An 8,526-nucleotide genomic window follows, 5' to 3' on the forward strand; every position below is an offset into this window, starting at 1 on the left:
TTGAGTCTCCTACCGGAGAGACCGCGGGTCATCAAATTATTGGTTTGGGAATGTGATAAAAACAAATAAATCTCCATGAATGCTTCATAGTGTGTATTTGATAGAAAACAAGTAATTTTTTGGGTGAACTACTCCTTTAAAGACTAATAATACAGCTCTAATGTGACGCTGCCGACATTATCTACCCGGAAACACATTTTTTTTCGGTCGCGGCGATGTCATGATGATTTGGCCCGTGAACGCGCGCCGATTGGCTTATTCTTATGAAGAATGCCGACCAATCAGAACAATGAACGGCGGTGTGTTCCCTGCTATTTCAATCACACAGCCCACGGCCACACAGAACTATTTACAGTCCTCAGTGTGACACCAGTGTCCTTGTCACCATCAGTAGATGACAACAACGCACATACCGCGACTGTCTTCATATGTGTGTCATCACTCATCTACACGACCTGCTTTGTTTGCATTGGTCTGTGATTCTCTGAAACTTTCTTCCAAGCAATGAGACCTTTTTTTAGTCATAGTCTTTTGAATACAATTTCCATTTAGTTTCAGTCACATTTTAGTCGACTAAATATCATACGATTATAGTCGACTAAATCTACAGTTGATTTAGTCGACTAAAATGTATGTCGACGGCGTTCGACATCGATGGCGATGGCATCGTAATGCCTGATTTATGTTTAGCTGTGTGCCGAAAATAGCCGATCTACAAGCTCACAACGCGTCTTCGATGCATTGTGAGCTTGTACATCTATTTTTGGAGTGTGACGCCTGCACACAGCCAAGCATAAAATGTCTTGTCTTTTAATTCTACTGGATGTCTTCTCCACTAGTCCCTCACTAACATTTTAGTCTATAAATATATTGACGAAATTGTCAATATATTTAGTCATAGTTTTAGTCATCATAGCTCTATAGTTGACAAAATGAACACGGCTCCAAACAATGAAAAGTGGTGGAAGAAGTAGGCTACTCCAGCTCTTTATATATTTAAATTTAAATTTAATTTTACCTCGGCTCCGGTGTACTTTTATTTTACACTATGTATTTTTGGCAAAACATGCTATTTTCAACTTTCCACAACTATGGAACGGATTACCACTATCAGATATTTTTTTCCCCCCATTCTACGAGACCCCTGTGTGTGTAATGAGGGGAGCACCGTGCGGATAGCATTCACAGAAGATATTACATGATTTTCCAAAGGTTGATAAAATCGCTCGTTTTCGCTGGCAGTAGCGTAACACCATTACACTATTACGCTGGCAGTTAAAGATCGTTAATGTGTGGCTCATAATAATAATAATAGTCAAAACGTGTAACTTGGCACATTACAAAAGCTGTCAATAAGTAAAAAAGTACAATACTTCCCCCTGAAATGAGATGTGGTCGAGTAGCAGCATAAAGTATTGACAAATGAACATGCTCAAGTACATTTAGCGGAACAAGTCCCGACAACATTTCGCTGCTCGTACTTGTATATCGTTGTTGTCGTTATCTCCATGTTTAAACTTTTTGTGTTTTCATAAATGTATGCCCTACACTTCATCATACTACAGTGTCACTCAAAAGTATGAAAAGTAGCAGATCTACTTTTTCAATTTGAATCCTGGAAAAGTAACCGCTTTGGACATAATGAAGTTTCCACCCGACAATTAGACCAACAAAACCTTCTTGGTTCTCGATTCTAAAGTAAAAGTACCTCCACAATGTGTACTTGATTACAATACTTGAGTATATGTAGTTACTTTCCACCGCTGCCAAAACAGCGAGTTAAAGGACTGTGGGGCCAAAGCCCAGTAGGAACGCATATTACAGATCATGTCTTTAATGTGGCGTCCACTCTTTAAATAAAGGAAGCCTTCTATTACTGGACCAGAGCAGGAAACGACCTTGTCACTTGAACAACGTGCGTGCGTTCGTGCGTGCGTGCGTGCGTGCGTGCGTGCGTGCGTGCGTGCGTGCGTGCGTGCGTGCGTGTGTGTGTGTGTTTATAGCCGATGCTGTCATTTGTCACTCTGTCAGTGAGCCTTAATCAGGGTTTGTCATCATGCCACCATGCGCTTCTCTCCTTCATATGCCCGTCTGTCTGTCTGTCTGTCTGTCTGTCTGTCTGTCTGTCTGTCTGTCTGTCTGAACCAGACACACATGACACCGTCACATCTGTTTCCGGTTCAAATCTGCCGCTGCAAGAGCCAATCAAACGAAGCTATGGGTGTAACAGGAAACAGGCATGCCTAGACGCAAGCTTTGGGAATGCACTGCGGATTTGTAGCGGAAGTTGAGAGTTTTGTAAGTCCCGGGAAAGACGCGCTGTCATTGGCCAGTAGTCACTTTGAGTGTCAGTTGGGGCAAACGCAGTCCCCACAACATCATTTACTATTCTGTGCCTATCGGTACATAACTCGGACGGGGCGTCTCCGTCGTGGTCCGGTCCAAAACTATACTTTATAGGTGAAAAAAAGTAGTCCGCGGTTGTTTGAAAAAGTATTGTCCCAAGCGGACCTAGACTCCCAGTGTTGAACATGAACTTCAACCCTCTACTCTTAGTAAAACTATAAGACCTGAGCTTGGCTCTGTTATTGGTGCATTCTTTTTTTCCCTCTACACACCGAAAATAGCCAATCTACAAGCTCAATCTACAAGTCTCCAAGTTTGTAGATCGGCTATCCCCCCAGAATAGGGAAGCTAAGCCTGGGATCAATACCATTTTCTGGTTTCTGATCCGATCGCAGCGGAAACAACGTTACGTCATCATTACGTCGTCAGGTGACCGGAACCAACGACCCGGAACCACCGGCGCCGTGCATCTCCAAAATGATTCCCCTAGTTCAGTGGTTCTCAACCAGTGGTCCGGGGACCACCAGTGGTCCTTGAGGGCGTACCAGGGGGTCCCCAGTTAACATAGCGTCACAATCATTTTAACCACTTAGCTTTGTATATCTGCTGTCAAAAATAGCAGATAAACAAGTTCATAGCGCGGCACCGAGTGCCGCACTATGAACTTGTTTATCTGCTATTTTTGAAAAATCTTGAAAATGTGTGCAAATCTTTGAATTTTTTTAAAGCGAACATCTCAACTCAACTCAACTCAAATCCTTGCTTCTGGGGGTCCCTGGCACAAAACATTTTCAGATGGGGGTCCGCGGCCAAATGTATATCAATTTAGGGGTCCTTGGCATGAAAAAAGGTTGAAAACCACTGCCCTAGTTTAAAACTTGTTTAATTGGTATAATCGTATAGACGGATTTCCGCGCGACGTCATCACAGAGCAGAATGCGCAATCTGCGCATGCCCGGGTGAAAGGCGCGTTCGAAAATACAGCCCTGAGCGGCAGTGAGCGCACTGGCCAATACAAACTAATAGGCGAGTGTGCTCCGGTGCGTAATTTCCAAACGCACCCATAGGCTCCCCCCTCCTCTGCGCGGTCATATTCCTCTCATGTTTACTAACAGGAAACCCGTCTATACCAGTATAGTTTGGTAGAATCTGAAAATATGTTTTCTGTTGATTAAAGAGTCTGAGAGATGAGGATACCTCGCTTATTGAGAAAAAACATATAACACTCTTTAACCTTTGACGATGACTTTAAGCTTTTAACAAAAAAAAGTCACTAACAGTACCTTTAAACAAGTATTCTTTATCATAACATAACTGCTATGTCCAACATCTGTAACAAACCAAACCGCTTGACAATCGGTTGTGAATTCAGCGAGTTGTGATTATTTGAATTAAAGAGAGACCTTCTGCTCCAACAGACATACATGCATTATTGTACCACAATTATTTTAAAACTTTAGTTACTAGTTACTTTGTAGATCTTTATTTTTATTACAAGACATAGAGTAACCACTTCAGCCCTATATAGATTTCGGCCATTTGAAAATAGCCGATCTACAAGCTCACATCGTGACGCATTGTGAGCTTGTATATCAGCAATTTTCAAAGGATTTTTATACATTTTATACATTCTTTTTGATACCAATACTTTTGTACTTTTACTCAAGTACATTTTAAAATTCCTGACTTTTACTTGTAACAGAGTATTACTACATTCCAGAATTGATAAAAAAAATAAAAAAAAAGTAATTTTCCCCACCAATGTTCAATAGCCATACCTGTATATTATGAGTTATGATTACTTTAATAGTGGAGAGAGAACTCCCGCTTCAATAGACATACCTGCATTATGAGTTATGATTACTTTAATAGTGGAGAGAGAACTCCCGCTTCAATAGACATACCTGCATTATGAGTTACGGTGATGTTTAACAGTGGAACAGACCTTCTGCTTCAACAGACACACATGTGTCATGCATGCATCAGGAAGCACAGCTCGCTCCTCTTAGTACGGAAGCCAGGATGACGCATTCCTCCAATAAACAGCAGCGGACCAATGAGGTATATCTACGTGCTCCTATGGGCCAATAATACGTGCACCCTATATGCAAGAAACTACAGCGTTATGCACAGAGTGCCTATTTGACCTGTTTGACCGTTGACTCTTTGCACTTCAATTTACAATTTTTACAATCTAGGTATTTCGCACGTATCCTCCTGAGCTCGGGATCAGGTGACGTGATATTTCTGTCTTTCACGACGGACAGAATATGCCATCACGGTGCCACATGCATTCTGACTAGCGTCTACTTGGTCAGGAGACTGACAACTCCATTAGGTATGATGACACCCATCGATCATCGTTTGACATCTTTCGTGACATTGCGCAAGTTCAGGGAAGCTGGTGTAGAACGTGTCAGTCACACATTTAGTGTATAGCACACTGGTTCTCAGGGACGTGCACAGATTGACTCTAGGTGTTGCTAGAGCACCTGCCCTTTGCCCTCTTGACCAGAAGTGCCCTTTTGAAAAAAATATATATATATATTTTTTTTTTCCAGTTTACAGCAGGGGTCTTCAACAGGGGGTCCGGGACCCCTAGGGTGTCCTCAGAGTTACTACAGGGGGTCCGCCAAATCTTTATGTGATATGATTTTTCTTTTTACCATAACCACTCGAAACCTAGCATCCCTTTTCTGAGGAGAACTTTAGCCAAAAATAGCCGATCTACAAGCCCACAACGCCTCGCGCTGCGAGGCGTTGTGAGCTTGTAGATCGGCTATTTTTGGCAAAGAGGTATAGGTGTAGAGGGAAAAAAGAGCAGACCAAGTAAACACAAAAAAGTATAATTTACTTGAGCACCTGCCCCTCAAAATGTCTGTGCACGCCACTGCTGGTTCTTCATTTCAAGGACGCCTAATATCTCTGAGAGAAATGGAAGCATATGGACCCTTACGGGTCCATATGCTTCCATGTGCACACTCTCAGAGTTACACACCCGTAAGGGTCCTCAAGAAACTATGAGGGTCCCTGGACCACACTTTGAGACCCACTGGTGTAGCCGAGTGTTTCCGTTGAGCCAGCATGCACAATATGACAGAGCCTTAATTAGTGTCATTGGTAAGACCTGTGAAGGAAGTAAGGAAGAGGCCTAATTTCTTTCCAATATGGCTGCTGTGCATAGAGCCTATCATAGCGCTATCGAATAGATTACAGAATCATAGAAGTGCACTGTCTGATTGTGCTCTCTGCCTTGCTTCTCAAAGACAGCAAGCAGTGAGGCATCAGGTAAGAAGACAACAAAATCACCAATTTTTGTGTGTAATTGTAATAAGCTGAGTAAATATTCATGAGCTCTCGTCAAAAACACACAACAACAAGTTAAGAGTGCAGAGAGAACAATGTAGTGCTTTGAAGAAACTTTGGGTACCAGCTAAACAATGAACCAAACATGTGTGGGAATATATATATTTTTTTTTAAAACAATACCATGACAACAAGTGATACACAGTGGTGTAAAGTAACTAAGTACATTAGTACTGTACTTAAGCACAATTTGAGGTATTTTTTACTTTACTGGAGTATTTCCAATTTGCAGCACTTTTACTTCTACTCCACTACATCTCAGAGGCAAATATTATACGTTTACTCCACTACAATTATTTGAAAACTTGAGTTACTAGTTACTTTGTAGATTTTGATTATTATTACAAAAGATACATTAACCACTTCAGCCCTATATACATTTGGGCTATTTTCAAAAGATTTGTATACCATTTGAAAACGTGTGAATAATGAGTACTTCTACATAACGAGTACTTTGTACTTTGGTACTTTAAGTACACTTTGATACCAATACCTTTGTACTTTTACTCAAGTAAATTCTGAATTTCTGACTTTTACTTGTAACAGAGTAATTTCTACATTGCAGTATTGATATTTTTTACTTAAGTAAAAAAAAAAAAGAGTACTTTTTCCACCACTAGTGTGATAGAGTACAACTGCATAGTTCTTGCGCGAAGAAGCGATTTGCTAGGGGGTGAGGTGGAGTCTGGAGACATGAGTATAGCTGAATGGTTAGAGAGCCCGCCTGGGAAACTGATGGTCCCAGGTTCAGTTCCAGGCCTCAGCAAGGCCTGAGCAGGACACTTAACCTCTAATCTGAGTTCCAAAAAGCTCTCTCATAAAAACGGGAGGGGAGAGAACACTTAACCCCTTAACTGCTCCCTGAGCGCCACAACCAATGGCCTTCTCACTGCTCCTATGGTAAAATGCAGAGGACAAATATGACGTACGGTATGTGTAAATATACAGTGACAAAACGAAAAGAGTCTGCCGTTCTGACCGCAACGCGTTTTGAGCTTGTAGATCGGCTATTTTAGCTACTTTTGTGTGACATAAAATGTCGAAGTACGGCACTCATTTACGAAAAAAGTAAACATATGAAGATTAGAGGTTTCTGCCCGACAACAACAATATGCCAACCCGATCGCCAGAGGAAACGTTCTCATTGAACGTTTTTCAACGTTTCTCAAAATCCGTGCATAGACTACTGGAAAACCACAAATTCCGTGCATAGCCGCCTCGCATCTCCCCCATTGTGACTAAACCATTTCGGAGGCGCGCAGTCTCAAGGGAATTGTCGCCGTGTGAAGGACCACCGAGCGAGCTAAAGCGAGCGAGTTGCCATCCTGAACATTGCGACATTCCCTTGAGCCTACTCAGCGCCGTTTGAGTTACGTACCGATAGGCACAGAATCGTAAATTTTGTTGTTGCGACTGGTTACGCCCACCGTGGGACTCCCCGTACATATGCACGGAATTTGGGGGTTTCTAGGCGACTATGCACGGAAGGACGTGCACAAATCCGTGCAATGTGTACTAATTCTCTGGCGATCAGGCTGAATATGCAATGTTGCCGTCTGGAGTGAGTGTGGAAATATAGTGGCCCTCTCCATCATCAACGTTGCATCACCCCTGGTCTAGGACGCATGGATCGTTGTCCAGGGCGATTTCTTTCCTACGTCGGGATCATGAACGTCGGGAACAACCAACGTGCGTGTTTACTTCTCGTAGTGTGACATGTCAGAAGGCCAGCTCTGTCTGATAACCCATGTCGACTATGACAGTGAACCACTGATGTAGAAGCTATCAGAGGGAATGCATGTTTGGAATAATGCAAAATAACTAATAATCCTTTTTCTTCTCTCTTTTATGGTTTTAGTTTTTTTGTCTTCAGTCTGTTTTAGTTTTTTTAGTTGTTCTTGCTTTTCTTTGTTGTTGTTGTATTATGTGTAGGTGTGTTTTATTTTCCTTGTGTTAAAAAAAGAAAGAAAATGGGACCCAATGTTGATGTACAAGACTGTTACTCACTGCTGTGCCCAAATAAATAAATATAAATTTCATATAAAAAATGAAGCGCTTCGGTATCTATGATGCCCCACAACTAAGGTTGGTAAATCCATTGGGTTTTATCCGGTGCTTTTTAAATGGTTCCGGTGCTTAACCCATTTAGACCTGAGTCCGATTCTAAAAACGTACTTCGTACTCAAAAATAAAATTATGTTGCTATATGTATAACAACTAATGAGACACAGAGATGGCTCCCCGATTGAAAGGTATAACAACGTATAGGTTACAACAGGTCTAAATGGCTTAAACGGTGCCAGATCCGGTACTTTTCCATACAAAAACAGTTTTTTCGGTGCTCAGTTGGCGATTCCATTTTTCTGTTGGATTATTGACTGGACTGTTAGGCTTTTTGGATTCTTAATTGTGGAGTTTGGATTGACTCTTAATTTTTCAGAGTGAAAGTTGTGTGTGTGCGCACGCACACACACAACTTCTCACTCTTCTCACTCTTCTACACACACCTCACTCTTCTAGCAAGGTAGAGAGCGCAATAATAGATAAATACCAATGGTCTGTTGACCCTGGCATCATACAGTGGGCATCTACGATGTGCGCTACATAACCGTCTCCCCGAACTTGCGCAATGTCGTTAAAGATGACAACGATGATTGATCGGCGTCAAACTCGTCGTGTTGCCAGTCTCCCATCTGAGACACGGCAAGAATTTATGGCACTAAAAATTGCATAATCTGACCATGTTGTTGACCATCGTGAAAGACAGAATTATCATGTAGTCTGATCCCACCCATCAAGGGAGGATTTTACAGC

The sequence above is a fragment of the Gymnoscopelus microlampas genome, assembly GCF_963454915.1.
Source record: "Gymnoscopelus microlampas genome assembly, chromosome: 13".
Lineage (NCBI taxonomy): Eukaryota > Metazoa > Chordata > Actinopteri > Myctophiformes > Myctophidae > Gymnoscopelus > Gymnoscopelus microlampas.